The sequence below is a fragment of the Aythya ferina genome (genome assembly GCF_964211825.1).
Source record: "Aythya ferina genome assembly, chromosome: 5".
Taxonomy (NCBI): Eukaryota; Metazoa; Chordata; class Aves; order Anseriformes; family Anatidae; genus Aythya; species Aythya ferina.
In genome coordinates, this window is record NC_140301.1 from 22646099 (window position 1) to 22673057 (window position 26959).

A 26959-nucleotide genomic window follows, 5' to 3' on the forward strand; every position below is an offset into this window, starting at 1 on the left:
TCTGAAGAAGGGCAGACCATTTCCTGACCCCTGCATCAAACTGGCACCCTCCCATATTTAATCCTGCTTCCTATTCTTACATCCATTCAACTGGATTGTTCAAGCTCATCTTACCTTTGCAGGAGTTTTTAGTTTTCTTTAGGACCAGAGTAGTACTGCACACTTGTTCTTAAAGAGTGCTTGTGAGTGATGCTACACAAATCCATTCCTCAGAGATTGAGGGCATCACCCCTATTATAAAACAGCTACTGTTGGGGCCAAGGTTAGCTTCCATCACCTGTTGGGTCTCCCACACCACAGTTTGAATACAGCATTGTCAAGACTTGGGGCAGATACATGCTTTTCATGGTTAATTTTGCACTCTGCAACCAACACCCCCCCCCCCCCCCGCCCCCTTTCCCCCAGTGAATTCTAACTTGTGCTTCTTTGAATGGTAGACTCTGCAAAGCTGCCACTGTGGGCAGGCAAGCTCTTTCAGTGTCAGCTACAGGAAGGGTCACTATTTCCTTTTAAAGGAAAAAGCACAGTGATGACAATAATTAGGTAGACTGTATTTCAGGGTTGAAGGAAAACAGTTCTTGAACCACAGCTTTAATTTAAGTGCTGAGGCTGGCATTTTTTTTTCTCAGCTCATTCAAAAAATGACTGAAGGTTATTAAAAGGAAGTAGTTAAAAGTTCAAGCCATTAGAATTTATGTCCCCTCTACTGTGAAATAAAGCATTTCCTTCTGATTTTAAGTACTGTTTCAGCCAATTGTCTGTCTGAGAATATACTGATTTTTGAAGGACTTCTGTGATGTCTTATATCAAAGGTGACAGACATTGAATGCTTCCTTCAGCTTGTGTAATAGAACTGTGCTCTCTTTAGTTCACCTGTGATTTATGAGATATGTGAAGGAACTTTAACTCCTATTGCCTCCTGTAAGCACTTACCAAAGAAAAGAAAAAGAAAAAAGAAGGAAGGAAGAGCCTGTTATATTAAAACTTGTGTACTCTGTAATTCCCTTGTGAATCAGTTGGAAAAGACTGGCTTTTTGGGGGAATTTCTCTTTAGAATAAAAATACATACCAAACTTAAACTATTTTAAAACAGTCAATTTTCTCATGAATAACCAATATCAATTGGGTCTTTATCTGAGGCTCACTTTGAGCTGTACACTTTGAACTGGTACAGTTCTGTTAGATTGGTAATAAGTCAGGACACATTTATACCAACATAGCTGAATACTGTAGATCAGAAGTGGGCCTCAGAAATTCAGAATGACAGAATGTGAGAGGAACCAAAGTGAAACCCCTATGGCATGTGCTTTGCTTTACTGACATTTTTTGCAAAGGAAATAGTTTTGCTTCATTTTAGTTTAAACTTATTTTCCAGAAATCTCAGTTAAGGAAATTCAGAGAATTGATTGCTTCCAAGACAGCTAAGCAAAAATGAAAAATTCTGATAATATTGAATGTTTTAAAAATATTGCCTAAACTTCTTAGATAGAATTTATTTTTTTATTATTATTTTTTTTAATCAGCGTTATCAAGGAAGTGTTCACAGTGAAAGATTTACCTTGAACTTCTTGTGCTGTTACAAAACAATGACATCTGTTTAATGTCAAGTACAGAAACTTGTTTTCCTGCTTCATAATGCTACAAAATCTTTTATAAAGCATTGTCAAACAGACAGAAAAAATGTGATTAGACATAATCCAACTGCATCTTAATCCCCAGCAGACTCAACTTTTAGAGCATTGTTTTAATGAGATATTATTAGCAGCTTGAGAATTGTTTAATTAGAATATTTGCTTGATGCTTAGATCAAATAAAGGTTTTTGATCGTGTTAGTAATGTTTATTTTCCACTATTTTTAAATAAACAACCTCATGGTTTTGAAGAGAAAAAAAGAGAAGTTTTTTTTTTTTTTTTTAGAGAAAAGGGATAAGTTCCTGTTCTTACTAACTCTAATTCATTCTTCATTTGGCACTGTATTAAAAAGGCTACAGCTAAGTGTTTTTGTGCTATCAAGAAATCAATTATCCTTTCATGATTTGTACCTTATCTGTCTAGCATCACATACGTCATCCTCAATGATAGCCCCAGCCTTCTCCACAAAGCTTGCTACATTTTTTTTTCTTATAGACCCATATTCATTCCATGATTTGCCCTTAATGAACCCTGTGCATGTAGAGATTTCTGCAAAAAGGCTCAATATGGCTGCCATATTTAAGGTAGCATCTGCCTCAGACTTACCGATCTGCAGTCTTTTGGCTCATCCTGCACAGTTTCATGTAAACTTTGTAGATGTCAAGAACAGTCTGTAGGAAAAGTTTTGTACCCTGTTTTGTAATGCTTTTTTTTCCTGGTTGCAAATATTGAAGTAAAGATAGGAAACACTATGAATTTTAATTTCCTTCTGGTTCTAGTTCTTTTCTGCTCAGACATATGGAGGAGGTTATTGAATTTCTGATTTTGCAAGTTTCTCTTGTCATCACTTGAAAATGTTGTTAGTAATGGAAAAGCCCTGTTAGTTGCAGGACATTCTGCCCAGATCTTTACCTAAGCAAGACTGAATTGATTACATGCACTTTCCAAATATTCTTACAAGTTCACTTCATAAATATTTAAAGCAGTGCCTTTCTGCTGGTTCCCAGGAGACAGTGCTCCACAGCAGAGTATTTAGAGGAGCATTTTTTCTGGCCTATTCTGTGGAATGCTCACAATATTGTGTCTGCACCAGAACCCAGGAAAAAGAGGACTGAGGTTTGTTGATCTAGATATCAAATTCAGACATTCAGGTATAGAGGATGCACAAAAAGATGCCCTTGAATTCTCGTAACAAATCCACTTTCTGCAGGCCTGCAGCTGTCATGCTTGCTTTTCCTGGACTATTTTGGCTTGACTGGAATTTGTTTTAACTTTCTTAGTTGTAACAAAAATAGCTTAATAACAAAGTGGATGTCATCTAGTTTGTTTTAGTTCTACTTAATTTTCTTTAAATATGTGGAGTAAATCCAATCATTAATACTAGTAGTCATAACAACTAATTATGCTCTGTAAGAGTGAATTATTTCTCTAGCATAACTATGATGCTACAGGCTAGGGTTGAGAGCAGGGGCTTTGTAGCTGTAGGCATAGGGTGATAACAGAGGCTCTATGAATATGCATCAGAGGTCAGTTACTGAAAGTAATACCAACTTAGAAGCTGGACAAAACCATTTCTGAGTAACAAAAAAGTAGAATAATTATCTAACATTTACAATGCACCAGATTGAAAAGTTGGCTGTAACATGATGTTAAGAAAAAGAACAAGGTCTAAAATGCATTAAAAAACTCTAGAAGTATGTGCCAAAGTGGACACAAGAATGAGGAGGAAGGGAAAGCTATTGGTAGCAACATCTCATGTCTCTGTCATTAATATCACCCTCCTGCTGGAGACCCCATGGTTCTGCCAACTTTCCAAGCTTCTTCCCTTAACATAATCTGTTGATCAGTGAATGGATGAGAATAACACACACAAAAGATGGGAAATAATGAGAGATTTTGATGTCTAGCAACTTTTAACTGTGGTACCATTAGTTACATTTTTTTGTATTGAGACTGTATTATTTTCTCTACAAATGGAGTAGTAGTAACATCTGTTGCATTTTGGTACACCTTTACAGTTTTTTTTTTAGATTTTAATAATTTAGGTTCTTCATTTAACATATAAATTGTACTACACTTTTTGTCCATGACATTGAGTTTAATGAAAGACATGAGAAGTTAAATTCATTAGGACCTGCATTAAAGAAATGCAAAATGCTAATGCAAAGCACTTTTGGGCTGTAATCCCACAAAAATAGATTATTTTATCCTTTTGCTGAGGAGGTGTGATGACTGTGTACCAGCATTGCTATCTTTAAGTTTCTTTCTGTCTAGTTCTTCTAAACATGCACTTATAAGCCCAATCTCCAAATTTAATTAATGCTAGTGCACTCTTTAATAGTTATATTTAAATTCTTTAGCTTCTTTTGGAGTTAGTGGCAGTGTGAGCAAATATAGAGACATGTAGAAGTCTTGGTAAATTAAGTTTTCTCTATTATCCTTCAAACTTTTGTGAATAGCAAGTGATTTATCCTTTGGTGTTAAAACAGCAATTACTCTTTTATTTACATCCCTGCCTCTTCCAAACAGCAATTAATAAAGCTTAGATTAAACCTGCATAAGCCAATCCTAAGGTCACTGGGATGGTAACCAAACTGTAAAAAGGCATCTGTCTTACCACATACATCTGAGTGAATATGCGCAGAAACACAAAACAGTGGGGTTATCAAGCTGACAAGGTCTTAAATTTGTTACGTTTTATTAATCTGGAGGGAAAAAAGTTGTTGTTTACAATACCACAAGATGTGGCATCCCCATGTTTCATGAGCCTTTGAGAGTATTATAAAAAGAACTTTGTATTCTGGCAAAGAACACCTGCTTTTCATATTTAAGGAAATCCATGGCCTGTTGTTTCAATCAAATGTTCTGTGTCATGGTCAGAGTCAACACACAAATGCACACAAATTCACAGATTTTAAAGCAGTAGGGAAAAATAGAGTGCTTTATTTGTCAGAAGCAATTATTTATCTGAAGGAGTCCAAATCAGAGAATCCACGCAGTTACTCCACTACTAAATTTAGGTAGAATAATTCATTTCTATGAAATTATTCAAGTAAGAGCTAGCTATCTGCACAGGAAATAGAAGATTATCTAGGAAAGCAAAAATATAAGTTTAAATATTTTAATAATGAAAAAAATCAGTTTTGTTCAGATAATGATTTTATTTTGATATTGACACAAGTTTTTAGAAAATTTTGAAAAGACAAGTAAAGAACATTTTATTTTGAAAAAGCTAAACAAATTTTTAAAACAAAGAATCATAAATTTATTTTAGGAAATTTAGGAAAAATAGTTGTTTTCAAAGTTTTGACAAGTGGAAAATCTACTGTTGCTTGTGCTGTTAATGGTGAATCTTGTTTATCCTTGATATAGAAGGGCTCACTTATCTGATCTGAATTTATCTGATCTGACATATTTGTGCATCTTTCTACTTTTTTTTTTTTTTTTTTTTATTTTATTTTTAAGTCAGGAAAGACTCTTAAACATCTGTTTGATAAAAGAAACAACTTTTTTTTTTTCTTTTCCTTCCTTCCTTCCTTCCTTCCTTCCTTCCTTCCTTCCTTCCTTCCTTCCTTCCTTCCTTCCTTCCTTCCTTCCTTCCTTCCTTCCAACTGCAGATGCATAGGGAGAGAATTTTCTTAAGCATTCCAGTGTCTTCATTTCATTTACTTTTTCTTTTTTTTTTTGCAGCGTATAAGGTACCGTATAAGGTTTTGCAGCTATTCTTTCAATGCATCAGTTTGTGTAACATCAATTAACATCTTTTTTCCTAGTGATCTGTTTTCCTACTGATGAAGAAACACAACCAGCAAGAGTTCAAAATTCTTGGAGTAAAGAATTGATCAACATGTAACTGATTTCTTTTCTCTAAATTAGAGAGGTAAGAGATTATAATACAACTCTAACTTAATATTTATATTTTACAGAACATTCTGAAGTATGAAAACTGAGAAAAAGAAAACCTGACTTTCATCTATGGTTCTATGAATCTGAGTTCTTTATTTACATTTAACAATGATAAAAAATAAACTTTTTTTCATTGGAAAAAGAAAAACAAGTGTCTAATCTAACCACATAATGAATTATTGAGTTTTACCTGTCTGGCTAATTAAAAAATCAGTTTTCTGCACAGTATGATTCCAAAATATGCCCAGTATATTCATGCACAGTTTACATCATCGTCGTGTCTTGTGTAAGGAGGATGTGCAAGGAGTAAAAGGTAACCTCATCTTTCAGAAGGCTGAGGAAGTCATCACAACAGTCATCATAACATAAAGTGTTGATTTGAACACTGGTTGGTGCAAAAAGCCCAAAGCAGAAACATCTTTCACTTTCAGCATGTCTCACTGATAATGTGATAGTATTGTAAATACATTATTGTATTTCAAATAAACTTAAATAAATATTTTATTTATGATAATAACTAGAGGGCCTTTCAGAATAGTTCACTGATTAGGATTTGATGTGGGATTATGAATGGGATTTATATCTTTCACAGCTTCTGAGAAAATTGCTAACCTAATTAGTTCCTTGTACTTTTGTTCTTTAGCAATGATGATAAAGCTACTCTGCTTAGTGTCACAATATTTTTGTAAAAAAAAAAATAAATCATATGGTTTTCATAATTAATGGATATTAAATATCAAATTTTAAATATAAGTATTCCGTTTAGTACGAGTTACCATCCGCATTGCCTTGCTTGTTTGGAACAGACAGGAAGCAATCAACTGTTGCAGGAAAAATGCTCAGCTCACACAGTTTAAAACTAATATTGATCAAAATGGTCCATTGATTTATCAATGACATGTAATTAACAAACAGGTAATGAACTGTATATTCAGGTTCAATATCAGCAGTACAACAGACAAATCAAAATGCAATGTACTTACAAGGCATTAATAAACATTAAGAATTTCTAAGCAATCTTATAAACCTTCTAAACAACCATCTAATGCCATCATATCACCCTCCCTGTCACATATCTCCATCATTGGTGGTGTGGGCTACTAGCAGGCCCACTCTCAAGGCTGGGCACCTTACCTTCCTTTCAACACCCCTGCTCTCAGAGATGAGTGTGCTCCTGTTCTCTGTTCCCAGACAATGCCCTGTACGTTGTGCAGGCACACCTGGTTGAGGATCCTCACATGTCATGCCTACCTGGGTGCCAGCTGCTGCCAGTGTCCCATGGGGACAGTGCTCATCTTGGCACTGAGGGGTGGCTGTGAACAGTGCTGTTGTTTCTCCTCAAAGTTCTCTTTTTACTGTTAAAAATTTTCATACTGTTTTATGCATCTTTGAAATGAACTAATTCTTTGCTTCAAAAGTGTCCTTGAGGTTCTCCAGTTATGTTTAAATCCACATGATGGTCCTTCAGCTTGATCAGTACTGAACAAAAGAGTTTTGGGTGCTCTATTTGTGTCCTCTGCTCACGCTCATATTTCTGTCCTAAAAACTGTTCTTGCACGGCCTGTTTTACTGAGTTTAGACCATAAACACTCCCATGATCAACCATGGTATAAAATTGAGACAAAATGTGTGAAATGTGTGTGTAGCACAAGGATGGGCTGACACTGTGGGCCAATGTGGCAGATTTGATTTATCTGTTTTAGTGAACATTAAATGAGAGTTCATCAAGTACAAAAGCTGCGATGTATGAATTTGAAAAAACTATTTGTGATGTATGAATTTGAAAGACTATTAACTGCAAAAGAATGGAGGTGCTTGAGCGGGTGCAGAGAAGGGCGACGAAGCTGGTGAGGGGCCTGGAGAACAAGTCCTACGAGGAGCGGCTGAGGGAGCTGGGCTTGTTCAGCCTGGAGAAGAGGAGGCTCAGGGGCGACCTTATCGCTCTTTACAGATACCTTAAAGGAGGCTGTAGAGAGGTGGGGGTTGGCCTGTTCTCCCACGTGCGTGGTGACAGGACGAGGGGGAATGGGCTTAAGTTGAGCCAGGGGAGTTTTAGGTTAGATGTTAGAAAGAACTTCTTTACAGAAAGGGTTGTGAGGCATTGGAACAGGCTGCCCAGGGAAGTGGTGGAGTCACCATCCCTGGAAGTCTTCAAAAGACGCTTAGATGTAGAGCTTAGGGATATGGTTTAGTGGAGGGCTGTTAGCGTTAGGTTGGAGGTTGGACTCGATGACCTTGAGGTCTCTTCCAACCTAGAAAATTCTGTGATTCTGTGATTCTGTGACAATCTCTTCACTTACTTGAAGTGAATATGGTCCTTACTGATTGTAATGAAATCAAAATGGAGGATTTATTATATTATTTGTATGAGAAATTATCCTGAACTTACAAAGTGGAAACAGACTTCATGATTACATAGATAATGACTGACCACTCTATTCTGTCATCTTTGGTTCTTTTTCTTCCCGGTCTTTAGTATTTCTAAGCAATTGTTCTTATACAAATAGAGAAATAGCTGGAAAGAATTTAAGGTTAGCAGAAACTTCAAGTTCATTACTCTACTATTGCTTCTTATTCCAAAAAAATTAAACAATATTCAAGTGTCCTTTATCTCTTAAGTGCAGGCTTCATTAATTATCCCTTTTAGTGGTGATGCTGACAAGTAAATCTCAGGCTGGAATTCAGTACATACTTGAATCAAGTCCTGATTATGCTCCTACCTGTGCATTCACTTCTCTGTTTCCCTTTTATTAAATCAGGGTATATTCCTCTACATTTGTGGTAATGAAATTTACGGGTTGACTGTGATTAATACTTTTACCATTTTACTAAGCTGCCAGGTTAGAAGATGACATAGAAGATATAGAGCATATACATGTTGAGTCACATTTTCAAAACAGTGAAAATGTAACACAATCCTGCTCCATCTCCTCAATTCTGAAGGGAGATTCTTCAAAAGTACAAATAGACTTTCAGACAGGATATCAATTTCCAGTTCTCAATGTATCTCAGAAATGTTCCTTCTAAAAGATTGCTTGAGCTAGCTAGAAGTCTGAAAACAAATATCAGGAAGAAAACTATGTACGTATCTTTATATCTTACTCATAAAAGTGATATAAAGACTAGACTGTGCTCAACCAGTGGGATCAACTATATTTCAAGGAGCTAATGGCAGACTCAGAAAAGAGGAGGGAGAGAAGCAAGGCCTGGTCATAATTCTCCCCTCACATTAGTTTATTGCTTTGCTACTCTCTACAGCCTGGCTTCTTCCTTCTTATGAGCCTTAGTACCTGTCTGCCAGGGCTCAGATAGTCTTGCTTAAAACTCGTCCTGTCTCAGACTGTGACCTGTGCTGTGTCATCAGTTGCACAGGATTGGAATTGGTAGAGATGTGACAAGGTAACTGGCCATTGTCATCTCACCGTGAATCCACAGTGAAGGTCACATGTCTGCAATCTTCTTTGTGATATAGCTGATGTCAACACTTCTTCTCACTGCTGGTTTATCTCATTTAAAACTGCAGTGTTTGGCCTCCCTGAGGACTCACAGCAAGGTAGCTAATGTATATATTATAGTGTAATCTCACTTTTTTGACAGCAGAGACAAAGCTTGGGAAGTGTCAATTTAAGAGACTAGAAGACACTTGAACTTCTGTCCTTTCTGGGAGTTTTAACCAAAGTAGAGGATCATTCATTTTTTACCCAGTGTTAAGAATGCTATGGTAAAGGCTGCCAGGAAGTTACTTGTCAACTATTGGGCAAACTCTCTTGTAAAAGCTGGCAGTGAATCTGGCTCTGTAATTAGAAACTATTCTAGTTGCATATCTTGCTGTTTCTGTAACATTTTTTTTTCCTCAGGCAAGAATCTTTTTTGTCTTCAAAACTAATCTATTGTTGCTGCTTTATGCTCAATTGAAGTCAGAAAACACTGAGATGCACCACAACTGTCAGCTGAGGAGACAGTTATGTTGTCATTCTTTCAAGCTCAGACAAGGGCCAAAAATTCTTAAGTTTTGAATTTGAGCAGAATTGTTTCCAAACTCTTATTTTTTTTTTTTTTTTTTTTGCAGTGCTCCATGAGGCATCAACTGTTCTTTTGTGTTGCTCATGAAGGGACATGCCAACAACTGAGTATTCAGAAGGAACAGATAACAGAAAAAGATTCAAGTTACATGAATATTTATTCATTCCCATTGATGTAGTAAAATTGACAGACATATCACATTTTATTTTGTCACATCAGGTTGTGCCCCAAAACTAAATAAAACATCATGAAACCCAGGTCAAAGTACCTTTTCATGTACAGAAACAAATATAAGGAGATATTGCTTGCCTTTGAATGCGTGTGTGTGTGTGTGTGCGCGCGCAAAAGCAGCAATATCTCTCTTCAAATTTGCTCCTGTAAGAAACACTGCAACATTTGAATCATTTTGAAAGTTGTATGAATTTTTACTATATTTTGCCTGTTTTCTTTTTCTCTTTGGTTTTCCATGGTGACTTGTATTAACTTTATGTTGTGATACAGTTTATCCCAAACTTATGAGTCTACTAAGAACAGTAATTAACACTGTTCACATTAGTATAACTCATTATCCCTTAGTAAGAGGGATGTTTTCAAAGGAATAGATGGGTGTTAATGTAACTAATTTACTTTGATACTTTGATTCCCAGAGGGAATTATAGGCTTCTTTTTACATTTATAATTTGGAATATATATATATACATGTATATTAGATTAGTTATATCCCCAAACCAGAAAATTAAATCATGTAAGCCCTTAATTTCTGTTCAGAAAATAACATAAGCATGTACTTTAAAGAACGGGTTTTGTATACTTTATTTTATTTTATTTTATTTTATTTTATTTTATTTTATTTTATTTTATTTTATTTTAATTTTCTGTTTGTTGAGTCCATGCTTAATCTGTCTGCTGAACAGATGATGTCTTTATAAACTTTTTTTTTTTTTCTTTTTCTTCCCAGAAATCATGCAGTCAGAATGTTGTGGTTTAACCACTGAAACCAGGACACAGAATGGTTGAGATTGAATGCCTCTGAAGGTCATCTGGTCTACCCCTCCACTCCAGTACAGACACCTAGATAAGATTATCCAGGACTATGTCCAGACCTCCAAGGAGGGAGACACCACAATCTCTCTGGGCAACATGTGCCAATGTTATATCACCTGAACAGTAAGGAAGACTATGCTGATGTTTAGATGAACTTGTGTTCCAGTTGGTGTCCATTACCTCTTGTCCTGGCACTAGGTCCTAGGTCCTAGGTCCTAGGCACTGAAAAGAGTCTGACTCCATCTTCATTGTTTCCTCCCTTCAGGTATTTATGATGAGATCCTCCCTGAGTCTTCTCTGAAAAGTTCCATCTCTCTCAGACTTTCCTAATGGGAGAAGTGCTTCAGTTCCTTAATCATCTTTGTGGTCCAACATATCTGTGCCTCTCTTGTACTGAGGGGCACAGAACAGGACACAGCACTCCAGGTGTGGCCTCAACAATGCTGAGTACAGTGGAAGGATTACCCTTCCTGACCTGCTTTCAATACTTTACCTAATGCAGCCAAGAAAGGCAAAAATGAACTGTAATGCACTAGGGCTATAAACATGCTGGTGACCGTTACGTAAGATACATGGCACAGTCTGGTGTCTTAAAGATAGATTCCTATCTATAGATCTAATAGATCTAATAGATCTAATTAGATCTATAGATCTATAGTATATAGATCTATAATATATAGATCTAATTAGATCTATAGATCTAATCTATCTATAGATTAGATAGATAGGTTGAGGCCATACAAATCCTTTAATTAACAACAAAATACATGGTTTGTCCAAATCACAGCCTGAGGTTATGAAGAGTGTTTTCTTACAAATGATATACATTTCACCCTTTCAAGAACCACAGGTGTTTCCTATGAAAGTGTGTACCTTATTTTACAAGATACCTTTGGACTATATTCAATCCCATACAGCTAGGCTTAAGGATTTTTTTCTTCTATTTTTTGAAAATATAATAATATTTGAGAGTCTTGCTAATTTTTACTTTTTAACAATTTTCAAGTACTTTTTTTTTTTCAGCATGAATATTCCAGATAATTTTATTTCTATTAATTGAAATGGAAGGTGAGATTTGGCAAATTATAGAAGATTTAATGTTTAAATATTTGTTTAAAATGTAGACTTGCTTTTTGATTCTGTGATGATCTGTCTATATTTCCTGGGAATATTTCTCTCAGTGTTTCACAATGTGATGTGAAAAAACATTCCTCCATAATTACGAAGATGATATGAGAACTCTATTCCTCTGTTGTAGTGATATATCTTTTCTCCAAAATGGCTGCCCACTCTTGTGAGTATTTGAAAATATTTTTGCTTCAAGGTTATTATTCAGTATTTCTAGGTCATACTTTCCTATAAGGAAAGGGAGTGGAGGAGGCCTTGAGACTATTTGCAGAAAAAAATGCCTTCAAGCAATATCTACCAAATGTTGAGCATTTTTTCTATATGTAATTAGTAGGAGGGAGGGGGAGAAGAAAAGTGATATTTTTCTTTGAGAGTGGATTATTTACAGATATTCTGTTCCCTAATTCCAGATACTTGTGGTAGCTCCTTTTTTTTTCCCATTACCCCACAGCTATTCATTAGCTGATGTGCCAATGTCTGTCACAATTTATCCTGTGGGACAACGGTGTCTTAATATTTTATCAACAGTACAGTGATGTAATTATCTGTAAATAATTTAGTATGTATTTCATCCATGTGGAAGCTATCCAATCAGTCAAAGAGTATAATAATAATAAAAAACCTAAATATTTCATATCAAACTTTGAGCCTTCTGCAATATGCTTTTTGACATCTGTGGCTTCTCAGAAATTACTCATTAAGTATTTTCTTCCACAAATACTTGGAACATCAAAACCATCTTAGATTGTTGGGGATATGAACGAGTGACTCCTTGGAAATTTGTGAAATTCATCTGTATAGGTCCTACATGAATGTTGTGAGCCTTGTTAATATTTTCTTCCTATATTCAGAAAGAATATACACAACTATTAATTAAAAGTCTTTAAAGATAAGATGATTAATTATGCTGGTTATATTCTTCCTTGTCTCTGATAAAGCTATCATTCAAAAATTGATTTTTGTGTACTTTAATTTCTTGTTATTTTCCACTTTTAGCACTTTACTGTGAGACTTTCTTGAAATGGGAGTGAGGAAAATAATTAAAATATTCTTCACCACATGGAAATCCAAAAGTACAATGGTTTATTTCAGCTGAAGCTGACTTCCATGGGTTTCAAAAGATCTGGATCAGGTCTGTGCTGAACATTAGTGATAGCTTATTCACACATTTATGTCTCCCATCTGCTTGTGATTTACCTAGACAAAAATATTCTGCCTAAAAATAATTCAGCGCATGTGAGTAATCCCAAGTAATATAAAAGCATTATTTCTCTTTAGGAAGACTGGCATCTGTGTAGTTTTTCAAGGACAGAGGTTAGAATAACACTCTGAATGTAGGCCCTGTCTTGTGTACAAACAGTATGTCATTCTCTGGATAATAAATATATGTATAAATGACACTTTTTGGTTCATATTTGACAAAGTTTGACATTTTCCAATAGATATTATTTTTGGTTAGAAATGGAGCTGGCTTCAGCTGTCTTTACAGTCTTTGAATGGGACCACAACTTTAATTTAAACTTGTGAAAGTTGCATCTTTTAAACTTGCATCTTTACCTGAACGTGTTATGGACAAGTTATACATAGTCTCTCTTACACTGCATCCTCAAAAATCTACCTGTGGTTTTGAAGTCAGAATGATAAGAAGAATATTGTCTGCAGTCCTCAGAATGAAAATCTGTCCATGTACATGTTGCTATAACAAGGTCACTCATTACCTAGAGCTGACATAAGACATGAAAATATATGCTTAGGAGGGATATACTTGACACTTTGTAAGTCCTAGCTACCTTTGCCTAGGGATAAGTGATTAAGGAGACATCAATATGTTTAAATGTATGAGTTCCATTCACATTAAATGAGGTGGGAATAATGAACACAAAAATATTTGTCTGCAATCTGCATTTTGCATTTTTGCTCTGTTAAAAGTGTAAAGTATTTGAAATCAAGTTTTCTTGTTAGTGATAGGTGAGCACTATTACTAATCATTTAAGGAATTTGATCTGCTTTGGTATTGTTGCTATGGAAAAAATAAAAATTATTTCAATAACCAAATGAGAGATAAATTGAACTGTCTGAAATGTATTAAGCATAAAATAATTTTTCTGAGTATAACACATTGAAAGACAAAGGATAAAACTCTCTTTTTTTTTTTTTTTTTTTTTTTTTCCCCCCCACAGATTTTAGTCTTACAATGGAGTACCACTAATTAGAAGCCATCAAGAGTCATTTCCTAAAGAGCTGTTGGAACAGAAACAGTAAGGATTCACAGAGATATGAATATGGTTCTGCAGACCACACTAGATATTGAAGTCATCGATTTTGTACAGGTGCTTTTTTTGGACATGTTTGAATAAGATTTGTGAATAATATATAAGATCATTTTTTTCCAATGAATCTTCAAATACATTATTAATGAACACATATTACTCAATTCACTTTTTAGAAGTCCATGTAATACTGTGCAAATACATTTATCTAGATTTTTCTTTTGTCCATGGTCTTTCCATTAAAGACAACACCTACTGAATTTTGTTTTACCAAAGGAAGGATTAAGTTCAATTTGTTCATATTATATAATTATTTTGTATTCCTGATATCAACATGGGAAATCATTGTGGAGTAGTTGTGTACTGTAAATTCACACAAACTTAAATTACAGTAATGTGGCTGAAAACAAGACCTGTAAGTATATATTTGTTTCAAATTAGATTTAAATTTAAACTATGGATACTTTGGTTACTTTGCTCAAAAGATCTATACTTTAGTTTAACAGCCAACTGAGGCATGATTAGAATAGAAAGCTGAATATGGAGTTAACTAGACTCTTGAGGGTCTATTGATTATTATTTTTTAATTATTACTTTACTAACTCACAGTATATACCAGTCTTCAATTAAAAAAAAAAAAAGTTAAGTGCATAGCCTACAAAAATATTTATCTTGATCTGGTGGTTTATGGATATATGCATGGGAGTAGCTTGCCATGTGATGAATTTTGATTTAATGAGGAACTTAGATTTTTATTTTTTAATAATTCAGAGATAATCTCCTCCTGTCTATTACTATAAATAGAAATATAAGGATTTGAGATTAGAGGACATATTTTCCTTACGTGTGGGTTTATTGACAAGTGCAGTGGAGTCCTGACAAATTATATGCCCCCAATAATCTAGTCTAATTGACGTCTTGGACATTTTTGAATTTCACCATTGAAGGTCATATTGTCAAGGGGTTGCAAAATGATAACACGCAAATCTTGTTTTCACAGATCAACTGGAATAGCTAACCTGTACCCTAGAGTACACTCTGAAAGGAATGAAGTCTTACTAAACTGCGGAATCTTGAAGCTCTGATACAGTCAGTACTGGGTGGGATCATGACTGATGGGATCATGTCATCGTACAGTTCTGCAGTTGTGTTGTCCTTATAGAATATATCTTCAAAGAAAAGCAATCCCTACCAGTCCATTCAGTAAACTGCAGAAATAACAAAGCCTAATGCCAGTTAATGGTTGTCTCTTATTGTTTTTCATTGCAACAATTCTGGCCTCTCCCCCAACTGCTATCCACACAGTATAAGTGGGAACATCCTAGAATAATGTGCTTACTTTTGTTTTATAGTGCCATAGATATGCTGCATACAGGAGACAATTGTCTTTATGCTGCACATATATTCCAGGTGCATCGTATTGCAGTGACTATATTATTCAATGTATTGTGGATTGATGGAATAGTTCTATCCCATTTGATGGAATCGCTGTTCTGTTTAAATCTATTAAAGGACAAAAGCAGAATTGTGTGAGGATTGAACAGAATTTCTAGTAGACAAAATACTTAGAAACTTTACAGCCTCAGTCATTGCCCATGTTTCATACTTGTCTGTGTCCACAACCTAATCCAGGGCCTACTGAAGTCAATATAATTGTATATAATTACATATAATCAATATACGTAATATCAAGCACTAAAAAGTAATAATAAAATTTGTATAAATAAATTGAAAGACCAAAATACATTACTAGAAAGGAGAGAAAATTGTGAATAGCACAGGGAAGACCTATGTATGCAGTTCTTTTCCTTCCTTAAATATTTGTAAGAAAAGTCATTGGGATTGATTCTTAAATTAGTAATTTTAAAGGGTATAATAATTTTAATACAAAAACAGTAAGTTAAAAAAATGCAGGCAAGTAAAATGAAGGTAAAAGATTAGGTGAAACCTTCCTCTCATTGGAGTCCGTCTACAGCATTTAAAAGCTATCTAAAGCAATTTTGGAACCACATGTGGTTCCATATAGATTTCAGAACTGGTGATATTTTTTAAGATAGGTAGGTGTAGGATCTGAAGAATGGGTTTGTTCTAATCTAGGGTTCAGACAAAAAATTAAATGGTTTATAAGATACTTGCTAGGGTTATTTCAGTGATGGGACTTTCTGTCAAGTTGATTCTGAGATGACCATGAGTGGCAAAACAAATAAAGGAAATCTTCTTATATATAGTGTTATGTCACAAGATAACAAACTAGTCGATGAACAGCCAAAATTTCCACCATCAATAGTTCCAGAGTATATTTAGAATAAAATATAGGGAACAGAGTGAAGTGTTTCTTTGCTTGATGTGATAAAAGTTGAGATGAAATTGCAGTCTGTACTTAAAAAAGAAAGGACACTGGGGAAAAAAAAAGAATAATATTTTACTTTTCTTAGAAGAAAAATGTTTGCAGGTTGATGTTTTTAAACAGTGAACAGATCTTGTCTTATATCTCACAATATTTTTGGTTCAACAATATTTCCATTTACTTATGAGCTAATGGTTTGAGCTATCGCTAGTATTCCAACACAGGACAGAATTCAATTTATTTCCATTTGTCTGACCAGTCCTTTCTGTTTGCAGCAGTCCATTCTATGAGTAAACATCTACCATCTATTCTAAGTATGCTGCTTAGAATGATTTCTTTGCATATCTAGAGTAATCTATCAGACCTATAGTCTGATAAAGAAAATTTACCTGCTGATGTCATTTAGATATGCAGAAAATGTGTTCAACGTGTATTCTGTCTAAAATCCAGAAGATTTTATACTTTATACTAAGTTGCCCGGGAAAGTAGTTATTATTACTGTCAATTACATACCATAAAATATTGATAAATGATCACTCCAATGTTTATTCAGGGATTATCATTACTAATTTTCCAGGAATTATGCTATTCAGTTTTAGGTCTAGAACCAGGAAACATTTAACTATTATGAGAAATTAAAAAGCACTTAAATTTTAACATATACTTACATACTATATACTATTTAGTGTATGCTATTATACTACAAATATTACTCTCATATTATTCTCCGAATTTATAGACTTAGGTAAATACTTAAAATACTTCAAGCACAGGAGCTAAAGAAGTGTTCTTACAGCCTTGAATTAAAACTAAGCTATCACATAAGCAAAGACTGACTATCTTCATGAGTTCCTCTATAGGTGTGTATTCACCAGTTATCACATCCTTTTCCTAATAAGAGACATTACTGTTGATCTGTTTTCCCAGTGTCATAATATCTATTCCTTTTTCTTCATTTGCATCCACATTGTAATTTATTATTATTTTATAAAGCCAATTGAAGATGATTTTGCATTCAGAGGCTAGTTTGGTAAGGTACACCTTACCTGAATTGTATTATTATTTTGACATTTTAATGCACCATTTCCTTATTTTTTATTTTATTTTATTTTATTTTATTTTATTTTATTTTATTTTATTTTATTTTATTTTATTTTATTTTATTTTATTTTATTATTTTATTTTTTTTTCTCTATTTCTCATAGTAACTTATCTGGGGAAACAGTTTCCCCAGATGGACACTAATAGCCTCTTCCCTTTTATGCTCTCTTCCCTCTTCCTTGGTTTTTAATATCATAATTATAATTATGATAATATATATTTTATAATTGTAAATCATATCATTTATGATATGATATAATTATGATAATAAGTATTAATATAACATAAAAATATCATACAGAGACTTTTTGATAGGGGATATTTGTTAAAAATAAGAGCTAGATCTACAAACTGGACTAAACTGCTGAATAGGGCCACCTGATCTTAATTTCAGATTATAAAGTGGGGAACAAAGTACTGTTAGTCAGATAAATGCCCCAAAATGAAAAGTTTGGTTTATCACTAGTGAAGAGAGATCAAAACTAGACAAATGAAGGAAGAAAGAAGGTAAAATTACCCTGCATCCTCTTCAATTGTATTTGATTGTTTTTATTAAATTTTCATACTGTACAATTATCTGAATTGTACAGATCTATTGTATCTGAATGGAGTCCAAAAGGAGTGTAGTAATACACCTGTATTACTGCATCTGTTCCCCAAAGAAAGAACAAAGAACAAAAAAGGACTAAGAAAAATGTACTTACAGATGTACTTTGTGCTGGTTGCACAACATACATTGTACTGGAGAAAAATTCTAATCAGTTAGTTATAACTGGTATCTTGGAAGAATCATGAGAAGAAGTGATGATTGAAGAATATATCTGGAGCAAAATTTCTTGTGTAACCATACTACCCCACGCTGTGCTTATAGACTAAGGACACATATCTATCGTACTAATGCAATAAACTATGTATTAACTATGAACTGTGTATTAATGCAGCTTCATTTTTAATGTAGTGTAGATCTTGTGACCAAATTTCAGAAAGAATTCTACCTTATAGTGACTGAACTCTTGACACTTTGTGTAGATATTGAATTTTAATTCATGATCATTGTACCTCTCCTTCATTATAATAATGATACACTGATAAATTTCTAAGTGTGGCTGGTAAAGAATTGTAAAATATTTGTCATATGTGAAATATTTTCTGCTTTATTTATGTTAACACAATAGGAAAAAATAAAAGCAAACATCAGTTCAGTTCTTTGCTTATGCCACACTCATTGATGTGGTGGTATCTGTATGCACAAATACCAGTATCAGTGTCTCAATTATTTCATCCAGTTCCATCTGATTCATGTCTTATTTAACTTATTTAACTAAATACGTGTGTGTGCTGATATTTTTCCCACTCTATCTTTTTTTTTTTTTTTTTTTCTTTTTAATTCCTATGTTTAATTTTATATTTGGTTTCATATGTATGTTCTTATCTTGTCTCATGTGGGAATTTATAGCTGTATATTTTCCAATGGTAAAAAAATGATCTTTAGGTGAAATATATTCAAGAGAGTTCTTTGTTGACAACAAAAATAATTAAAGGTGGGATTGTTATTATTTATATTTTCTATTGTAATATTTGGGAGTAAAAGGCAGTATTTACTTACAGCCACTTCTGGTGTATAATTAAAGAAGAAGTAAAATGTTTTTTACAGTAGCTAATATGAAACTGAGACTTCAATACTATGTACTTACGTAGTAGAGATAAAAAGAACCTCTCAGGTTACTGTTCTGTAGTTGAACAGTCTTTAAACCCACAAAACTGTCATAGTAATCACAAATTATTTAAGAAATTCTTTTAGGCCGTTTAACTGGCAAGCAGATGAAGTCTGTCAATTATGGTGAAAACCACTGTAAGTCTGTCAAATCAAGAACCCAAGAAAAGAACTATTTTACCTGTATACTTACACTGTGTTGATTTTTGGATGTATACATATACAGAATAGAAAGCTAAGGGTAGCTGTGGAAATCATTTTTCTGTTCATTACAAGTTGTTTAAGTTAATTGAACCTCAAAAGTTATTTTTTTCCTGTGGTTATCAAAGCTACTGTAAAACAGTTTGCCCACACAATACAGTCTGAAAAAAAACTGTGAGCTAGATTAAATTGAGTGTATAGAGGACTTAATGAAATACTCTGTTAAAGTTCTGCTGTTTTCCTGTTTTGTATTTTCTTTCTTTCTTTCTTTTCTTTCTTTCTTTCTTTCTTTCTTTCTTTCTTTCTTTCTTTCTTTCTTTCTTTCTTTCTTTCTTTCTTTCTTTCTTTCTTTCTTTTTCTTTCTTTCTCTCTCTCTCTCTCTTTCTCTCTTTCTTTCTTTCTCTCTCTCTCTTTCTCTCTCTCTTTCTTTCTTCTTTCTTTCTCTCTTTCTTTCTTTCTTTCTTTCTTTCTTTCTTTCTTTCTTTCTTTCTTTCTTTCTTTCTTTCTTTCTTTCTCTCTCTCTCTCTCTCTCTCTCTCTTCCTCTCTCTCTCTCTCTCTCTTTCCTTTCCTTTCCTTTCCTTTCCTTTCCTTTCCTTTCCTTTCCTTTCCTTTCCTTTCCTTTCCTTTCCTTTCCTTTCCTTTCCTTTCCTTTCCTTTCCTTTCCTTTCCTTTCCTTTCCTTTCCTTTCCTTTCCTTTCCTTTCCTTTCCTTTCCTTTCCTTTCCTTTCCTTTCCTTTCCTTTCCTTTCCTTTCCTTTCCTTTCCTTTCCTTTCCTTTCCTTTCCTTTCCTTTCCTTTCCTATATATATTTATTTACTTGTTAACTCGGCATATTAAATTCTCAGGGGGTCACCCTGTCAGCCTCAGTTCTGTGGCCTGGATTTAGTTGAATCAATCCTAATTGAAATTCTGCACAGGTCTGGTATTCTGTGGAGATTGCAGATGAATGACAGTGAAGTGGCAGGAAAGATAAATACACTGGCAAATGAGATCCAGGCTCTCCACAGAGGATGGAATAAATTACTTTACCAATACAGTGGAGGTAATACGCTGGAGAAAGAAAGTGATATCGAAGCTAGTTTAATACAAGATTTGTTAAAGAAAAAATGACAACAACAGCAAAAAACAACACAGTTAAAATTTGCTTAAAATACAGAATGCAGCATATACTGCATTTAGACTACTTCTTCATTTCTTTTGTATTGTGAATAATGATCACTACATTCATTTTAATTTCATTTATGCAAACAGCAGCTTGCACAATTTGAATTCATGTAGCATTCTGTGTGTAGTTCAAGGCCCAGTAGTAACTGTGGTATAGCATATTGATTAGTAATTTGATAAATACATAAAATGGCACACTGAGTTTAAGGTGCTTCATGCAAAATGTATTTAAATGACCTTGGCCAATTAGTATGAATAGCTCTGAGGCACTGCTGCCTGAATGAGAGAGTTTTGGGTCCAGATATTTAAGTGTCATGACTGGATGAGCAAAACTTAAACCAAGAGAAAAGAGCAAACATTAATTTTCATAAAAATTAAAGTAAATTAGATGACCTGATGGTGCTTTTATCAATTTTCTTGCAGGTAAACTACTGTTTTTCTCACCTTATTTTCTGTTAATTCTTCCAGTCTAATTGCTAGATTTCTTAACCAGTCAGGATTTCAATACTCTCCTTTATTAGAGTCTAGTGGATCAGAAAGTATTCTCTAATATATATCTGAAATTATCATTTTCTCAATGTCAACTATTATGTCTTCAGGTGCTTCTGGTCTCTTGTGCCACCTGAAATAATTCCTTTCCTTCCTCTGCACTTAAATTCACCTACAACACATAGTTACAGTATTCTGTAACATTTTTTTTTCCCAGACTAATCACTTAGAAAAATTATATGAATTTATCTTTAGTTGCATCACAGAAGTAAATTTCTTCAATTGCCTACCAATAGTATTTGTTTTTTCTTCAGATAATTTGTGGGTATTAGTGATGTGTCATTGTGCTCCAGACTTGAGTATTATCCCAGGCTGAGATAAGCTCTGTCATCCATAAACATAAACATCCATAAACATCTACAGGCAATTTTCACTGTCTTTCTGACTACTGTTTTATCCTGTAACTGAATTTGTTTTCTCTGATGACACTTTAAACCTCCTCTTGACACTAGTCTTTTATTCCCAATTAAATTGTTTTTAATTCTTAATTTCACTGAAAGTGCTAGCTCATGCTTCCCTAAGCTCAATCTTACTTTATTTTCAGGCTATGTTATGAAAAAGATGTTCACAGATAATTTGGCATAACCTAAGTGGGCATGAATCAATTAAATCACTGGAGGCTGCTTGCTAATAGTAGCAGTACAATTTACTTAGTAACAGAAAGGTGTTTGGGATAGAATTGAGAATGGTAACTCTGACTTGAGCAAACACTTTCTTGTGAAGGAAATAAAATTCTCCTGATGGTTGGCTAGTGAATACATGCAATATGGTACTCTCCTAAACCAGATCATTGTGTCCGTTATCTAGAGTGGCAAGAAGTACTCTAAGAGGGGAAAAATTCTTACAAGGAAACAAGGTTAAATTTAATTATTTAAAATTAAGTCTTTCATTTTGACTTTGGCTAAATTATACTATTTTTACTCATACTGACTAGTACTAATTATCCTGTTTCAGAAGCCCTGAGCTAGTCTTGGTGTTTTAGCTCTTGTGCTGTACCTTTCCCCTTTGCTTCTGCATTTATGTGGTAACTGGTTGAAATTATCAGCACAACATTATTACAAAAATTTCCCCCAGAAATGATGAACTTCTAAAGAGAATTAATAGAATAATTCACTATGGTATTTATATCATTTATGGAAAAAATGCTGTAATATTTTATATAGAAAAAGAAAGAAAAAAAAAGAAAAAATAAAAAAGAAAAAGAAAAAAAGAAAAAGGAGAAGAAAAAGAAAAAGAAAAAAAGAAAAAAGGAAAGAAAAAAGGAAAAGAAAAGGAACAAGAAAAAAAGATTATACACTGTGTCAAGGCTTTTTGATTAAATAATTTTCAATGGGACTGTTCCATATTAAACACAATGAAGAAAATTTTCTGAAGTGAAATCCCACAATGTTGAAAGAATTGCTTTTCTTTGACTTTCTTTCTCTCTATTTTATTTTATTTTTTGTTTAACCATTTCCAATACAGGTTTTCTAATCATTACTATTAAATATAAAATACAGTGGGTACAATGTTAAATAATTCTTTTTGTTCTGCTCATCTTAGCTTGTTGACTGGAAGAGGCACCCTTACTTTGTCATCATTCTTTTTGTCCTCACAGAAACATTTATTGGCTTCCAGAAATTATGTACTCCTATCTACCACAATAAAATGCTAAAACTGTGATCCTTTTCTCATTGGTTTCCTGCCCATACCTAAAAATACAGTGTATATATTTATATATATATATACATATATATATTATTATTTTTTTCCATAAAAAACCCTGTGAGATTTTTATTCTTTGAGGAGACTATTTTCAAAGAAATCAATGGGCATAAACTAATATTCTTTTTTTTTTTTTCCAAAAACAAACCTAGTATTGCTTTTCACTACAAAAAAAAAAAAAAAAAAAAAAAAAAAGAAAAGAAAAAGTTGAGTACAACAACCACTTGTAAAATTGTATTATAGGTGAGCATTTTACTGTATTTTGTATTGTGGTCATGTACTTAATGTATGAATACTGATATTCTGCATGCGGGAACAGAATAAAAACTGTGCAGGCTTATGCAATATTATGGCAACATAGTTGAATCTATACTGTATGTTTTTCAATGAAAAAATCACTGTGCTAAAATAGCTATACTTGCACATTTTTTTTCCTGATTTATGAACATTAGGAACATAAATTCTTTTATGTTTTAATGGAATTAAAACTGTATAGGTGTTTTTGAAACCCTGTATGTTAGTTTCATCATGAAAAATGATTACAAATGAAAACATTAATGAAGTTTACAGCTACACTATATAGCTGGTGCATTTTAATTTTCAAAAACTGGCTTGCTTTGATCATGTCTTGATTTTCAAGCAAACTTTTTCCAATACCATCTGAGAGATACTTATTTGTGATAGCCAAATCTATTCACAAACCATACATATTAGTATTATTACCTTTTCTTGCATAGTAATACTTGAAGTAACATTTCCCCACCTAGAAGTAAGGATTAACTCAGAAGTAAGCTTTTCTATTAACTTACTATCATGATATTTTATCACTTAGTTCCACATTATGAAAACATATTTTGCTCAGTTTCAATGTGCAGTCGTGGAATCAGTTATTTTGTCATTGATTTTAGTTTTAGTTGCAGTAAGGCTTAATATTTTATTTTTCATAATTTCCTCTGAGAAGACTTCAAAGTTCTTTCATGGGATCCCCTGTAAACATATTTATTATTAATTGAATTGTTAAATAAATCATTAAAACAAAAATTTAACAATTTAATAAATTTAATTTCTCTCACAATAAAACATTATACTATTGAATCCTGCTAAGTGTTTTAGCAAAAATTTCTGTTTAACTCATCTGAGGAACTTACATTTATTGCCATTTCAAAATTTTCTGCAACTAGGAATAATTCCTAAGTGCTTGTTCTCTTCCCACTAACAGAGGTGACAGTGTTTATAAATAAGGCATGATATTTATAAAAAGTCATTATTTTAAAGAAATTTTTGATTTCTGAGGTTTTCAGATAAATTAAAATATAGTTTATCTTCTAAAAACATCTAAAAATGATCCATTCTAATTTTCAGTTACAGTTTCTACATAAACATTATGGCTTTTTGTCATGTATTGCTGGTTGAATTCAAGGAAAGCTTTTTTTTTAAACCTATTTTTCTTGATGTCCTACTAGCTTCCACATTAATAGAGAAAAAGTTGTATGCTTCCAGAGATCTTGAGTTAACAGATGACTGGGGTAGGTTAGATAGCTAAAATCCAACAAAATAGCATCATTAGGAAAAAGTACTCAATTCTGATTCAACTTTCAATGTTTTTCTTGAGAAAAGAGTTTATGTGTTAAAACTTCTATTGATTTTTAAACAGAAAGCAGTTATTGTGGGAACAAAAATTAAAAACTGGTTTTTCATCAACAAGCAGTTTCAGTCAAAAAAAATTCCAATAAGATTTCAGCATATCTATTGGTTTTGCTTAAGTAGTAAATGAAACTTGCTTTTATTTTTAAAAGACTTCTAAAATTATATCTGATATTTTAAAGTACTCACTAATATATTATATTATTATTAAACTGAAAAATTGAAACAGAAGAGAGAACAAATATTCATAACCTTAGTATTCATGACCTTAGTATTCACAACCTTAGTATGTGACTTAGGAGTATGAGTAAATCATTCACTTTTGCCCTTTTCAACAATTACTATATTAATTAATTACTATTACTATACAATTAAAATTACTATATTAATTAATTACTATATTAATTAATTACTATTTATTTATATATTATATAACCTATATATCTTTCAACAAATACTGTATAGCTGATGGCAGGAGCCATATGCTTGTACACACATTCTACGTTTTTTTTTTCAGGAAGTGTCAAAAAGAACTTAAGCAATAAAAACCTATGTGCTCCAGAGATAAAATCATAGAGTAATATCATAGAATGGTTCAGTTTGGAAGGGACCTTGATGACCATCTAATTCCAACCTCCCTTCCATAGGCAAAGATGCCACCCACTAGATCAGGTTGCCCAGGGCCTCATCTAACCTGGCCCTGAACAACTCCAGGGATGAGGCATACACAACCTCCGGGCAACCTGTTCTGAGTTGAAGAATTTCCTCAGATGTGTCGCTTACCAGTAGATTAAATAATTCTATTTTTTTTTCCAAAAATAACTTCCTGAAAATGGGAAATTTGATGTTGCTTCTCCTTAATTTGGAAGTGTTGCTATCAGAGCCACAAATTTCTTCAAAAAGGATCTTTTGATTCATCTCACCATTGGTTCAAATGAAGTCAACAACATAAGATCTGTGTTTATGTTGAGAAAAATACCTTTCTCAATAACAAGAGATCAAAGAGGCATATTGCTATTTATAGAAATGTTGCAAAATAGCTGTTTTGGTAGATAAAGATCTCTTCAGAGTCTGAGAAGGCCATAAATGAGCTGCAGAGATTGGAAGATTCAGCTTCTAGTTATAGGTTATACATTTATACACAATATTAACAGGTTATGCAAATATTTTAAGAGAGTGCAACACAATATACTTAGGCAGTTCCTCACCAAGATATTGACTGTTGCATATAAGAACTTGCTGAAATGTCTATTTGTTGGGTACTACAATATGAAAATGTATTTCAGCACAACCAAATTTGAATAGCACATGGTACTGCTAGTGTTTGTAATGATGTCCTGAAGAAGAGATGAGCACTTTTATTTAGCAGTAAACTAGACATATAATCTGTTCCTATTCTGCTTTTTGTGCCATGTGGCAATGATGTGACCAACCTGTGAGCAGGCAGTACGCCATCTCAACAGATGGGCATGAATGCAAATAGCCAAGGATATTGTCATTCTATGTGCAGCAGATGCACACGCCTATTAAGAATGTTGGTCCCAGCTGTGAGTCAAAGCAGCAGTTTGCCTTAACCCTTTTTCTAGAGTTGGGAATATACAACACCACTAATCCAGCTCTGAACTTGATTGACATGGAGTATCACGAAATGCTGGAATGGGAGGGCAGGGAGTTCAAGGTAGTCTCCTATACTGTCACAATTTAATTCTTCAGGATTTTTTTTTTTTTTTTTTTTTTGATAGACACTATGTCAATAAGACTTGACACAGAAGAAGCATTAGAAGTAAGAGCATGCCCTCTGTGGCTAACTAAATTCATCTAATATGCAAGCTGTACCCACAAAACTTGTCAAAGTTGGACTTACAGCACAGCACTGCCAAAAATATTTCCCTTCTGGGTTTAATTAATTGCTGTCATTAATGATAAAAACACACAAAGAAAATGACAAAAGCAGGCTCTATCACTGTATAAGAAACAGAACATTTGAATTCCATGATTAATTATATTCTTCTAGATGAAGTAATATAGTAATCAAAATACAAATCATTTTTCTCATAATCATTCTTACATAACCATGGGGATAATGGGTACACATAAATTTTAGATTTCTGGAAAGTCAAAATGTTAAGAAACAGATTCAGAAGATTTCAGATGCTCATATTCCAACAAACTAACCCCCTTTTCTGTTTTTATTTAAAAGACTTACATTAGTGCTGTTACTTGTGAAGTTGCTTTGAAGCAACATGGTGAGTAGTGTGATGAAATGAGATGGTGCCTAAATTGTGATACTCTGTACCAATCTCTGTAAACTTCCATCTTTAAGCCTGTGGGAACAGTGGGAGCAGGGCAGAGTGAAAATGTCTTGCCATTTAGATGCAGCTCATAGTTTTGCCAAGATATATGATGTGTTGTCACACTCCATTCAGATATTGTGGAAGAAAAGGAAGCATTTTGGTCCTTTCAAAATGCTGTACTACTTAGACTGGAAACAAGCAGTCTATGGAAATTTTGCTTGTCAGAGATTTAGTTTGT

At 33.5% G+C, this 26959-nt stretch overlaps 2 long non-coding RNA genes across 2 annotated transcripts in view; both read left to right on the forward strand.

Annotated features, from left to right (window-relative positions):
- The window catches only part of LOC311437481, a 105269-nt gene extending 94915 nt beyond the window's left edge, over window positions 1-10354 (forward strand). Inside the window, exons 2-3 of the long non-coding RNA XR_014693505.1 lie at window positions 5406-5512; window positions 9608-10354. This is a non-coding gene — a long non-coding RNA (uncharacterized lncRNA). The remainder of the gene's footprint in view (window positions 1-5405; window positions 5513-9607) is intronic.
- Window positions 10355-10461: 107 nt separating this feature from the next.
- LOC311437973 lies at window positions 10462-17423 on the forward strand. Its single transcript, XR_014693873.1, has 4 exons — window positions 10462-11031; window positions 12730-12865; window positions 13914-14063; window positions 15004-17423. It is a non-coding gene; the product is annotated as an uncharacterized lncRNA (long non-coding RNA).
- The last annotated feature ends 9536 nt before the right edge of the window (window positions 17424-26959 follow it).